This window comes from Hibiscus syriacus, unplaced genomic scaffold, assembly GCF_006381635.1.
Source record: "Hibiscus syriacus cultivar Baekdansim isolate YM2019G1 unplaced genomic scaffold, ASM638163v2 tig00110684_pilon, whole genome shotgun sequence".
In the NCBI taxonomy this organism is placed as follows: domain Eukaryota; kingdom Viridiplantae; phylum Streptophyta; class Magnoliopsida; order Malvales; family Malvaceae; genus Hibiscus; species Hibiscus syriacus.
Genome location: NW_024062824.1, coordinates 2,394,556 through 2,409,471, shown reverse-complemented (window position 1 = coordinate 2,409,471; position 14,916 = coordinate 2,394,556). Strand labels below are relative to the sequence as shown.

The following is a 14,916-nucleotide window of genomic DNA, read 5'->3' as shown; positions in this document are numbered from 1 at the left end:
GCATTTTGGTGTTTTATTCCTGGGAATGTTATTCCCACATATGTGTTAGGTTTTATTTTATTCCCGTGCTAAGGGCTAAAATACCCCTCTTTTCCAGCTTGCCTCTGTGCAATATCTTCTTCTCTCCGTGCTGCGAAAAATTCATCGTTTTCCAGTGAGATTCTTGGTAATATTTCTTCTCCGATCCCTTACTTCTCCCCGCTAGCATATATTTCTCCATTGATAGTGTAGGTTATTATTTTCCTACTGAATTTATCCTCCTGCATTTTCTCTGTTATTTTTCCAGTTGGTCAAGCCCATGTTTTCTCTATCTATAGTGTCAAAGTAATGATCTTTTTGCTTGGAACCTATGTTTTCTCTTGAAGAGAACTTGGTTTCAGATTAAGTAGCCAAGAAAAGGTGTTTGTGTAATTCAAGACTACTTCCTCCATTAGGCTCAATCAAAATACCAATTCGTTCTACTTTTATCCCAAATTCTCTAAACCCTGACCAGAGAGAACAAACATAAATTAAAAAGATCAAAACCCTAAACTCTTACAATCTTCTGATTTTCTGGCATCAAGTCCTTATTATCCGTGACAAATTAAGAATTTTCATCAATGATTTCTTCGAATAAATATTACAAGGAGAAAATCGCTCGTCGTAAGTCCTTATTATAATCAATGCTTCGTTTTATTTAAACATCATGAAATTAGATCTTTGATGTGATGGGTTTCTTCAAATTTCGATAATTAATGGATTTGCGATGGAAATCAATTGTGTAGAGAGGAGAAAGCGGAAGAACCAAAGTAACCAAAGTACAGAGACAGAGCTAAGGAGCGAAGAGAGGATAAAAATCCAGATTATGAGCAAACTGAATTAGGTTCCTTTCATGCTGTTGCTCCTCCCGGAACCGTCGATCTTCTGTGAGATTATTTTATTCTTAAATCCCTAATTTGATGCAGGTTTTTTAATAGATGCTATACTTTTTTCCCATCGAAGTCGCTCTGCTTATATAATAATTTAATTATTTTCATATAAATGTGTCTTATCTTGATGGTGTCTGTGACATTTACGTGATGTGGAACACACCCATCTTGTGAAAGGGTTAGATTATGCTTTGCTTAACAAATGTAGGAGTGAGATTGATAAGAAGCCTGAAGCTGAGGAAGAAACTGATGAAAAGTCAAGGTATGTAACTTTTCTTTGGTTTCTTACCGAAACCAATGTACAACAATTCTTAGAGTTAGTACAAAGCTTAAAGAATTGCCTTAAGTTTACTATTTGCTTATGTATTGTATGCCTAATTTTTATGTCATTTTATTAGAAGGTTGTCAATTTTTTAGGCTTGAATAGTTATTACTTATATGCAGTACGATGTTCGCTAATGTTAGATGACAAGCTATCATTATATTTAAGTTTCAATAATTTCCATTTTATCTTTTAGTTGTGCAATTAATAATCTTGTAATTGTTTTATACGCAATTTTTTTGTTCTGACAGAAAATCAAAAGAAGCCCAACAATTATCATTAAAAACTGCCACTGCTAAGGTGCAGTAACTTAATATTGAGTTGTGGAATAATTTTTCCAATATAGTTTACAAAACTATTCTTTTTATTGGTGTAGAGAGGTGTTTGTATTGACATCTTTTAATTTGTTTCCAGTCAATGCATCAATGGATAGTGAAACCTCAAATTGATATGAAGATAAATGAAATGTTTCTACCTAGTCGAATGGCATTTATTTTTAACATGGTGAGAATATTAGACATTCCCACACTGTTCGTGTTATTTAAAGAGGGCTGCTATGAGAACTCCTCCATGTCTGTAATTTGACCATTTAGTGGTGTAAGTGGTTCATGTTTGCAAATATACCTGCACATTATCTATCATATACTTGAATTGGTTGTCCTGGGAAGGCATGACTGCCTGTGTATCAGTTTGCCATTTTCCTTATCACATAACTGTTGCACACAACAGGGTTTTGGTTCTTAGGCGGTTCAGTTGTTGCTTAAAACTTTTATGCTTATCCAACTTTGAAGTAGAAACATTCACTTTATATACTTCCTTCAAAGTTACTGTACAAATATTTGAGGTTAATTGAATAATTGTCCCAAGTTTTAGCCATGATTGCCTATACATTGTTGAATGTTATCTATTTTAATCTCATGATTCCAATTTCCTGACTGAATTTCCTTTTTGGTTTTTCCCCAGGAGGTTTGGTATTTTAATGATATTTCAACCACCCTGCAGAGGAGTAAAGCTGTCTGTCCAGTGCCAAATGTCTGCGTTTCATAATTTACTTGGGGATTTTTTTATGCCAAATGGTGTTTCTGATGCTTATTACAAACTTCTTGTGCAGGAAATGGTTACTGTCAATGCTGATGGTTCTGTGCTTGATCGAATTGCTAAAATTCTGTCATATCTCCGCCTTGGGTCATCTGGGAAGGTTCTCTAGAAGAAAAATAAGGAAAAAGATGCAAAAGGTATTTTATATCTTTAGTTGTCTATTATAATTTTAAGGCAAACTTTTTTATATGGGTTCAGTGTTGGATCAAAAACTGTATCTGTTGCTTATTGCTTCTATTGTGATTAAGTTTTTTTTAAACAATTTATTGTGATTAAGTTAGTTTTTCTTTTTTCCTTTGTTCTTAATATATATCTTTTTATTTTGTGACTAATGTTTAATTTTTTATCATTATAGGGAAGATTTTATCTCTTGGTGAATATTATGAAGAAGAAAAGTCATCAAAGCCTAATGATGGAATGTCTAATGGTAAAACTGAAAGGGAAATTTTGCCTCCGCCTCCACCCCTTCTAAAGAAAAATCATCTTGATTTGAAGAGAAGCAAAGCCCTACTATTGCTAGAGCAGAAGCGAATGATATATTTGTGGGGGACGGTGTTGATTATAATAGTCCCGAGAAAGTTGTGTTCCCAACCCCTCTTTCAGAGGATATGGAAGAGTCCCCTCGACATAAGGAAAGAGTTTCTTACTTTCCTGAACCTGTTATTCCATGGACACAATGTTCGCCTATTCACTGTTCTTCTGAAGCATTAGCTCACATCAATGTTAGAGTTGGAGATGTTTTGATGTAAGGTGATCTACACGCTTTGATGGAAGAGATGTAGATAGCCTTATTGTGTCCCGATCTAGGATTGATAAGTACTGATGTCCTTGAATTTATAAGCTTGGACTGCACAAAATAAGAAAGGAAATATGATTAATGATGGACTTAATAAAGGGAATAATAATATAAGTAATGAAATAAAAGAATAAGAATAGAGATGGTTGCAGAATTATGGAATTGATGATGGAATTGATGATGGTTGATGATGAAATGGCAATGGTGGTGATGTTGTATCTCAAACACGCCAAAGAGGAAACTATGCTATGAAACACAATCCCGGTCTTTAGAAACTTGCTTGAGGGGTGGTGATAGTGTCTTCAACCCACTAGATATTAATCTATGAATTTTAGAATTAGGATGGAAGGAATGACGCCACAAGTATAGGAACTATACTTGTTTAATAGATAAAGTTCACAAAGAACTTTGAAGAGAAATAACTCACAAGAGTAATTTTTATATATGAGATGAGATGAGTACAAATGAAGGAAAGCCATTTTATTTATAGGAAATGAGAGGGCTTGGCCGAATGGTTACATAATGTTTCGGCTAGATACATGACTTTAGGAAGATACATAATGCTTCAAATGAATGATTAAGTCCTTTGGGCTTGTGATGGTTCGGCTAACCCTTCATGAAGGGGCTTGATGATTCGGCAATGATGAGGGAACATCTCCCTTGGTCGAATGGTGTTGTGTCTCCTCATGTTGGTGCCAAAACTCTCATGTTCATGGCATGTGTGTGGCCGAATAGACATGGAGCTTTTATATCATGTTCCTTGGTGATTTAAACCTCCAATGATTACAATGTCTTCGTCAACATGCTCTTGGATGTAAAGGTATCTTCATGGGCAGCATCATTCATGAAAGGTCACAATGTTTGAGAAAAGTGTCCCTTCTTGTTTGATCTACTTATGGTGTGAATGAGCTAAAGGTGAGCTGGCCATAGGTGAATTGTAGCATGGTGAATATTATGGCAGCTCCTTGTGAAAAGGTACCTCTTGAGTTTGCAACTATTCGCGAAAAGGTACAATTTCACAAATTTTGACTTAGGACATATTTGAAGTGTCCTAAGTGGTGATGATGATGGTGCAGCTCCCTAGCTCAAATGAGGTCATCTTGTAGCTCAAATCTTCAGCTCAATCCAGCTATGAGCTCACGACCTCTAGACAACTTCTCACCAATTTTATCCTTATGCTCTCTTAATCGTCCATGTAAGTATCCTTGCTGTTGCATGCTCCATTTAGCTCCAATGTAGCTCCCAAGTATTGGCCGAATGTGCCTACATGCATAACATAAAGAAATAAACTAAGTAAATGAACTTATATAATGTATAATATAAGAATGTGAACTATAGTATATAATAACTTATATCTCATATATTAATGATTAAGTTATTATAATAACCATAGATATTATATGTATGAAAATAACTATGAAATAATATATATATATATATATATGTGTGTGTGTGTGTGTGTGTGTGTGTGTGTGTGTGTGTGTGTGTGTGTGTGTGTGTGTGTGTGTAGAGTTAGAAAGTTTCTTCCCTTGTAAGGGTGGAATAGACTTGGTAAACATGACGCTGAATTGGATCACATCATCCTCCCCTTCTTTTATTCGATTTGTCCTCAAATTGAAAAATCTTCTTTTCCTTGAGTCCTTCCATTCGTTATGTACCTTTATGAAAAGGTTTATATATTTTGAAAGAATGCCTTGTAAGTTCTTGATCTGAAAAGAGAGAAAACTTTCATTAGTATGAATGTGATCAAACAAAATTAAAGTTAAGAAATACTTCCTAAAAAATGTAGATTCAAAGTTCATGTCTATTGAAGACATTTGGCTTTAAATGTTGGTGCCCTTTTGTATTCCAAAAATCATGCTCCTTTCCATAGATAGATGCATTGATTCATGAAAGGTGATAACTTTTGGAATGGTGATGCCCTCATAAGTCACACCCTTTGGATGAAAAATCATTTCCCTTTGGTTTTCATAAGTCACACCCTTTGGATGAAAAATCATTTCCCTTTGGTTTTCAATAGCCATGACTCTTGATTCTTGATGGATCACGTCCTTTGGATGAAGAGTTACTATTCATTGCTCTTCAATAGTCACACCTTTTGGCTTTTGAAAAGTCATATCCTTTAGTTCACCAAATTGTTGGATTGTGTAGCTTGGTTTATCCTGCAAATCAAAGGAAATTCTTGCATTGTTAAGGTTAGAAAAATCATTATCAATTTTGCGTCTTGTCAATAGACATCTTTGTAACAAGCACTTAGATGTACAAGCACTTGTTTTTGGGCTGTTTCCTCCTCTATTAACTTCAATTTTCCTTTCCTCATGGCCTCAACACTTTGTTTCATCTTGATTTGATCAATTTGGACTTGTTTAGGCATCAAGGGTGTTAGGATGATTTTCTTCCCTCCATGGTTGAATGAATACTGATTGGTAAAACAATCATGAATGGTCTTCCTATCATATTGCCATGGTCTTCCAAGGAGTAAATGGCTAGCATGCATAGGAACAACATCGCACATAACCTCATCCTTATACTTACCAATGGAGAAATGAACCATCACCTGTTTGTTGACATTAAGTTCTCTTTCATTTAACCATTGTAATTTGTAGGGGTTTGGATGCTTCAACATTTTTTATCCCAATTTCTCCACCATAATGGTACTTGGCAGTTGGTACAACTTCCACCGTCTATGATCATGAAATACACCTTTTCATTCACATGGTAGCGGGTATGAAAGATGTTTTCCCATTGTGCATTGTCTTCTACCACTTGAGGACTTAGACTTCTTTTGACCACTAAGGTTTCACCTTCCATCGGGGAACCAATTTCAGCTTCTTCTTCAACTTCTGTTGGTGGTAGTGGCGCTTCTTCTTCTTCATGGTCTGATTCAATCTCACCATTTCCAAGTAGTAGCATGGTGTTTCGGTTGGGAGATTGTGTGGATACATGACCCCTCCCAAGACATTTAAAGCAACGGATGTCTCTTGATCGTTCAGGGATCTATTTTCCTCGATTATCCTTGCTGAGTTGGGAAGCATTTGAGGATTCGACCTTTTCCTTGATAGGAGTCAGAGTAGACTTCTTCAAATTGTTAGAACTCCATCTCAAAGGCATGGTAGTTCGAGATATAGACCTCCTCCGTAGTTACCTCTCTATTTTCATAACCATTTGCACCATTTCATCAAGTTCTATGTAATGGTACAACTCTAGTGTGTTGGCAATCTCAGGATTAAGCACTGCAAGAAATCTGGCCATGGTTGCTTCATGATCTTCCTCAATATTAACTAGGATCATTGCCACTTCCATTTCCTTATAATAATCCTCTACACTCCGTTGGCCTTGCTTCAGGTTCTGCAATTTTTGAAACATGTCCCGGTGATAATGAGTAGGAATGAAACGTTGACGCATGATACCTTTCATTTCGAGCCATGTTGAGATTGGTCTCTCTCCATTCCTCCTCCGAGTAATAGTAAGTTGATCCCACCATATCAAATCATAATCGACAAACTCCATGGCTGCCAATCTTACTTTCTTGAGTTTAGAATAGTTATGGAACTGAAAACATGTTTCACCTTGCTTTCCCATTCAAGATATGCTTCCAGATCAGTTTTTCCTTGAAATTGAGGAATCTTGATTTTTATGTTGCTCATGTTATCATCAACATTGGCACCCCTGGGTCTTTGTATCAATGGTGGTTCTTCTTCATCATAAGGATTTGGGACATCATCTTCTAGAAGAGGTTGTTGCCTCTGAGGAGTATCATTGTTTCTAATTTGTGGTTGATCTTGTCTTTGGTCTAGTTTCTCATGGAGAGCATCAAATTATGTTCGAAACATTCTCATCATTTCTCCAATCAGTGCTTGCATTTGCAAATTGGGTTGACCAGCATTTCCTTTAGGACTTTGAGACATGGTTAGTAAATAAAACAAAAATAAACCTTACCAGCACACTCACAAAGTCTCACAAGTTCACTCCAAAGAAAAGATAAGATCACTCCACTCAACACTCGTGTTTACTCTCGAGAATATAATTATGGATTTTAATAATTCCCCTTCTGATCTCACTCTCTCAATAGGCTTTTTCCACTCAAATTTCTCTTGCTAAGTCCTTTGAGGAACTTACTCAAGATTAGAACAAGTTAATTCTTTCCTTGTGCACGTCAGCTGCAAATAGGTTAGGGTAAAAGAATAGAAGAAATGGAAAGGTAGAAGAAAGGATTCAAATGTATTAAAAGAAGGAAATGGTTGAAGACAAGGAAAATGAAAGGATAGAAAAGGAAGAGGTGACTTACAATTCAAGAAACAACACTTACTGCAACCTTTCTCAAGAAACAATAAGGTTATCTTCTCTTAGTGTAGATGGCCTCTTTGATGTTCTTGTAATGGTAAAGCACTTTTCCTTGGCTTGCTTTCTCTTTTGAATTTCTTTTTTTTTCTACTTTTCTGATTTTTTTCTTCTTTCTTTTTACACTCCAATTTTGTTGAACGAGTCTTTTCTTTTGTTTTTCTTTTTGCTTTGCACGCCAATGACACTTTTGTTGTCAATCTAACTATCCTCTGATTACCGCTTGATGTAAGGTGATCTACACGCTTTGATGGAAGAGATGTGATGCAAGCACATTTTCAACTATAAAGAGAGTACTCTTGAACATCCTTTTAATGCATTTACTTTATAATAACCTTATAATATATACTATTATATTACATATCATTCTAAGGATATTAGTTATGAAGTTAAAGAATAACTTAGTATGAATACATCTTACACGTTGTTATTTTAATATGTTAAGCATGTTAGGATAGCTATATAATTATATTATGCATGATTATAACATATACATCAAGGCAGCATACTTATAATGCATTTCATTAGTTCATTTTGCATTCATATTTGCTCTTAGGCTTTATACCTTACCTTACACATATTAGGAGATGATATAATTAGCTCATGACATTCAAACTTAGCTCACATTACCATAATCAAACATGGCAGCAAGGTAATTAGCTCATATTAGCTCAATACCATGGAATTACCTTGTTTCCTTGCACATGTAGGTACGTTGGAGCATAATAAACGTTGAGGTAGCTTGGTGAATGATTTGGACGTCATATGTAGCTCACAAACAGCTTACAAAGTAAAAGGCAGCTCATGGAACACTAAGGGAAGCTCGATTCAGCTGGAGGAGCTTAAGGCTAGCTAAACTTAGCTAGTTGGACTATTTGGAGCTTAGTTGCCAAAAGTGATGTCAAAGGTAGCTGAATGTAGCTGAACATAATGTTAAGGAGCTCACAAGGACTTAGCTAGGAAACTTGTTCACAAACAGCCCATGTTTGCTAGCTAGCTCCACAACTCAAGCTAGCTTGGAGGAGACACATGCACGCCCAAGAGAGAGAACATGACCAGCCATCATCCCATGCACAAGGCTACACCACAAGGCTCCCTAGAACACCCATGTGCGTGCCATATGACCAGCCCCCATGTGCCGTGCATATGATCTCATTTAGGCGCCAAGATGAAGAGCCATTTAACCATTCGGCCAAGCATCATCTCCTCTCCCATTTGGCACCAATTTGAAGGGATACAAGTGTTATTCGTCCAAGGATCATTTCCCTCCATCAAGGGCCGAACCATCATCTCTTTTAGCATTTAAATTATGTCTTTATAGGGAGATACATGGGCTGGCCGAACCATTATGTCTCTATTCGGCTATGCCCCTCCATTTCCTATAAATAGGAAATCATTCATCATTTGTAATCAGACCTTTTATTTTAATTGAAGTGAGATTATTCTCTTTCTTAAGTCCTGGTGACTTTTTATCGACTTATCAAGTATTTATACTTGTGGCGTCAACCCTCTTCTTTCATCTTGATACTTCTGGTTCCTAGTTCATATAACTAGTGGGTCAAAGTACTTAACACCACTTTAACACCACCCCTTGAAGAAACAATATAAAGATTGGGTCTTTGCTCTCTATAGCATTGGTTCTTCTTTGAGCATTCTTGATGTAAGGTACTTGTACCTTTTCAAATGATTGTGGATCTAGGAAGGAAGCAAAACAACCTGCAAAGTGAATGGCTCAAAATAGATTGGTTAAGGGTGGTAGACGTATGGGTGAATTGGTAGGCTATTTAAATAATGAGTAATGGAAGCGGAAGATAGTTGATAAGGCTATGGTTATGGTGATGAAATAAAAGGATGGTTGTGAGGATAGTATCTTGAAGAAATCTCAAAGAAGAACCAATGCTATATAGAGCAGAGACCCATTCTTTATATTGTTTCTTCAAGGGATGGTGTTAAGTACTTTGACCCACTAGTTATATGAACTAGGAACCAGAAGTATCAAGATGAAAGGAAGGGGTTGACGCCATAAGTATAAAATACTTGATAAGTCGATAAAAAGTCACCAGGACTTAAGAAGAGAATAATCTCACTTTAATTGAATAAAAGGTGTGTTTACAAATGAAATATTATTTCCTATTTATAGGAAATGGAAGGATTTGGCCGAATGGTTACAAGAGGTTTCGGCCAGCCCTTGTGCCTCTATAAAATGACATAATTTAATTAAAAATAGAGAGGATGGTTCGGTTTAAATGGAAGAAAATATCCTTTGGCCGAATAATGCTTGTACCCCTTCAAGTTGGTGCCAAATTGGAGAGTAAGGAGTGCTTGGCTGAATGGTAAGAGGACTCTTCATCTTGGCGCCTAAATGAAGTCACACGCCAATCACATGGTGGTCTGGTCACAAGGCGTGAACATGGCCTCTCTAGGATGCTTGTGGTGTAACCTTGCGCATGGAATGATGGCTGATCATGGGTTCCATCTTAGGCGTGCATGTGTCTCCTTCCAAGCTAGCTTGAGTGTTGAGCTAGCTAGCAAGAATGGGGCTGTTTATGAATGATCTTCCTAGCCGAGTCCCTTTGAGCTCCATAACAGCATGTTCAGCTACATTCAGCTACCTTTGTCATCACTTTTAGCAACTCAGCTTCAAATAGTCCAACTAGCTAAGTTTAGCTAGCCTGAAGCTTATCCAGCTGAACCGAGCTTCTCTTAGCATTCCATGAGCTGCCTTGTACTTTGTGAGCTGTTTGTGAGCTATGCATGACGTCCAAATCATTCACCAAGCTACCTCAACGTGCATCACACTCCATTGTACCTATATGTGCAAGGAAACAAGGTAAGTTCATGATATTGGCTAAAACGAGCTAAATACCTTGCTGCCATGTTTGTTTATGGTAATGTGAGCTAAGTATGATGGTCATGAGCTAAGTACATCATCTCCTAATATGTGTAAGATAATGTATAAAGCCTAAGAGTTAACATGAATGCAAATAAACTAATGAAATGCATTATAAGTATGCTGCCTTGATGTATATATAATAATCATGCATAATATGATAATAAAACTATCCTAACATTCTTAACATATTAAAATACCAATGTGTAATATGAATTCATACTAAGTTACTTAACTAATATTCTTGTCATAAAATGTATTATAATAGCATATATTAATAATAAGTAAATTCAATATAAAGATGTTCAAAAGTACTCCCTTTATAGATGAAAACATGCTGATATCATCCCCCCCTTCTTTAGGGCGATTTGTCCTCAAATCGAGTTCATTCTGTCCTTGCATAGCTTCACGCCTCTTTGCTAATAGAAAGTATTCTTTGAACGTTTGTGTTCTTCCATTAGGTACCTTTTCGTAAGATTTCCTTTTAGGTCTTTCTTTGGAATATGATTTACCAACAGATACCTTTTGGGAATGATCTTTATCTAAGGATATCCCTTTTGGAAGTGACCTTTTACGTGATTGGTCCTGAAAAGTGAGAAGAGAAAAGGTTTCATATGAAGGGTTACTTACCTTTTGAAGTCTAAACCCATTGGTTAAAAGTTGCGACTTTAAGCCCCAAACATCACCATTGTTCGTAGAAGACCCTTCATTTTTCAGCATTGAACCATCATGTTTCTCTATGAAGAAGTTTGGTTTCTTGTTTTGTTCCTCTTCATTCTTTGTTGGGGTTTTGTCTTTGCGCCATGCTTGTACACTCTTTCTCATATGCAACTGATCTTGTTGCACTTCTTTGGGCGTTAAAGGCATCAAGGTCACCTTGCGTCCATCATGCTTAAAAGTGTATTGATTGTGAAAACAATCATGAATAGCCCTTTTATCATACTGCCATGGTCTCCCAAGTAAAATGTGGCTAGCATGCATAGGGACAATGTCACAAAGCACCTCATCCTTGTACCTACCAACTGAAAAAGGAATTAGAACCTGTTTGGTAACATTTAACTCACCTCCTTCATTGAGCCATTGGAGTTTATATGGAGTAGGATGCTTTGACGTTGTTAATCCAAGTTTTTCAACCATAAGAGTGCTGGCTACGTTTGTGCAACTTCCTCCATCTATGATCATTGTGCAAACCTTATCCTTGACATGGCACCTTGTATGAAAGATATTGTTTCTTTGAATATCCTCTTGGGATGTTTGTGATTGTAGGCACCTCTTTGAAACAAGCATTTCACCATGATCTGCATTTTATTCCGTTTCTTCGTCTTGTATTATTTCAGGTTCCTCATCAAAAATAGGCTCATTAGAATCTGATACAATATCTCCATTGTCAAGTATCATCATGGCATTTCGGTTGGGACATTGGCTAGCAACATGTCCTTTTCCAAAACACTTGAAACATTTGATGTCTCTGGATCTCTCGAAAGTGCTGGTTTGCTTTTCTTTACCCTTGCTAGATTCGCCCATTTGTGCAGATTTGGGTATCTCTGCGCGATCCTTTGGTTGGATTGGAGTTTGTTTCCGGAAGGTAATAGGTTCTTGCTTCCATTTGGTGGCCGAATTTGGACTGCTCCTAGTGTAGGATTTCCTTTTGAGTTGTCTTTCAATTTTCATGGCCACATGCACCATCTCTTCAATTTCTACATAATGCTGAAGTTCAACAAGGTTAGCAATATCAATATTTAGACCAGATAAGAACCTTGCCATTGTTGCTTCTCTATCTTCATCCACATTGGCTCGGATCATGGCAATCTCCATCTCCTTGAAATAATCTTCAACGTTCTTGCTTCCTTGTTTCAGATTTTGTAACTTATGATAGAGATCTCGGTGATAGTGATTAGGAACAAACCTTTTTCTCATAAGGGCCTTCATTTCTTCCCAAGTTGTGATGGGGCGTTCACCATTTCGTCTTCTTGAACTCACCAACTGATCCCACCAAACTAAGGCATAGTCAATGAATTCCATAGCAGCAAGTCTAACCTTATTTTGCTCCGTATAGTTTTGGCATTCAAAAATGTGTTCAATTTTGATTACCCAATCAAGATAGGCTTCTGGATCAGTTCGTCCTTGAAATGGAGGAATAGTCACTTTAATGTTGCTGAAGTTGTCATTTTGATTTCGATGAACATCTCTCCTTGCTACTGATGTTACTTCAGCCTCTTCCTCTTCTAAGTCTTCTTCCATTCTAGGGTGATTTACTCTCCGATTGCCTAGAGATACTTCTAATTGATCCAGACGATCTTGCAAAGGCTCCAATTCTAATTTTAGCAATCTTGCCATTTCACGCATAACGGCTTGAGTCTGCAAATTAGGGGATTCTCTTTCTGGGGATCGTCCTGAACTCCGAGACATGGTTAATAAATAAGAAAAGAATAAGATGTGTAAAAGACCTTACCAGAATATACTCTCACAAAGCCTCACGAGTCACTCCAAGAAAAACTTGATGTCACTCAATCCACTCGTGTTTGCACTCTAGGACTTTTAATGGCTTTTACTTGTCCTCTTCTGATCTCAAACACGCTCCAGCCTTTTTCCTCTTGATTCTCTTGTCTCAAGTTCTAATGAACTTTTACTCAAGACTATATCAAGTAATTTCACTTGTTTGGCGTCGGCTGCAAATGGTTAGTAGGAATGGAAAGCAAATATAATTGAAAAGGTGGCTTAGAAATTAGAAAGAAGAGAATGAAAAGGGTTACTTACACAAGTCACTTCACAACCTTCTATCACCACAATCAATTTTAAAGGCTTACTTGAAAATGCTTGGTGATGAGAATTGTTGATGAGTGCTTCCAACTTTTCTTTCTTTTCTTTGCTTTTTCTTCTTTTTGAGTGCTTTGACTTTTGAGTCCTTCAATTTTCTTTGCTGATTTTTCTTTTCTTTTTCTTTGACTTTGCACTTCACTTTTGCACTTCTTTTTGTATTTTTCTTTTTGTTGTTGTTGCACGTTGCTTCTTCCACCAAAGCTCTGATTACCGCTTGATGTAAGGTACTTGTACCTTTTCAAATGATTGTGGATCTAGGAAGGAAGCAAAACAACCTGCAAAGTGAATGGCTCAAAATAGATTGGTTAAGGGTGGTAGACGTATGGGTGAATTGGTAGGCTATTTAAATAATGAGTAATGGAAGCGGAAGATAGTTGATAAGGCTATGGTTATGGTGATGAAATAAAAGGATGGTTGTGAGGATAGTATCTTGAAGAAATCTCAAAGAAGAACCAATGCTATATAGAGCAGAGACCCATTCTTTATATTGTTTCTTCAAGGGATGGTGTTAAGTACTTTGACCCACTAGTTATATGAACTAGGAACCAGAAGTATCAAGATGAAAGGAAGGGGTTGACGCCACAAGTATAAAATACTTGATAAGTCGATAAAAAGTCACCAGGACTTAAGAAGAGAATAATCTCACTTTAATTGAATAAAAGGTGTGTTTACAAATGAAATATTCTTTCCTATTTATAGGAAATGGAAGGATTTGGCCGAATGGTTACAAGAGGTTTCGGCCAGCCCTTGTGCCTCTATAAAATGACATAATTTAATTAAAAATAGAGAGGATGGTTCGGTTTAAATGGAAGAAAATATCCTTTGGCCGAATAGTGCTTGTACCCCTTCAAGTTGGCGCCAAATTGGAGAGTAAGGAGTGCTTGGCCGAATGGTAAGAGGACTCTTCATCTTGGCGCCTAAATGAAGTCACACGCCAATCACATGGTGGTCTGGTCACAAGGCGTGAACATGGCCTCTCTAGGATGCTTGTGGTGTAACCTTGCGCATGGAATGATGGCTGATCATGGGTTCCATCTTAGGCGTGCATGTGTCTCCTTCCAAGCTAGCTTGAGTGTTGAGCTAGCTAGCAAGAATGGGGCTGTTTATGAATGATCTTCCTAGCCGAGTCCCTTTGAGCTCCATAACAGCATGTTCAGCTACATTCAGCTACCTTTGTCATCACTTTTAGCAACTCAGCTTCAAATAGTCCAACTAGCTAAGTTTAGCTAGCCTGAAGCTTATCCAGCTGAACCGAGCTTCCCTTAGCATTCCATGAGCTGCCTTGTACTTTGTGAGCTGTTTGTGAGCTATGCATGACGTCCAAATCATTCACCAAGCTACCTCAACGTGCATCACACTCCATTGTACCTATATGTGCAAGGAAACAAGGTAAGTTCATGATATTGAGCTAAAACGAGCTAAATACCTTGCTGCCATGTTTGTTTATGGTAATGTGAGCTAAGTATGATGGTCATGAGCTAAGTACATCATCTCCTAATATGTGTAAGATAATGTATAAAGCCTAAGAGTTAACATGAATGCAAATAAACTAATGAAATGCATTATAAGTATGCTGCCTTGATGTATATATAATAATCATGCATAATATGATAATAAAACTATCCTAACATTCTTAACATATTAAAATACCAATGTGTAATATGAATTCATACTAAGTTACTTAACTAATATTCTTGTCATAAAATGTATTATAATAGCATATATTAATAATAAGTAAATT

The 14,916-nt window shown here is 36.9% G+C and overlaps 1 pseudogene; it reads left to right on the top strand.

Annotated features, from left to right (window-relative positions):
• Window positions 1-502: 502 nt before the first annotated feature.
• On the top strand, window positions 503-3,077 carry LOC120138371 (annotated as a pseudogene).
• Window positions 3,078-14,916: the final 11,839 nt, after the last annotated feature.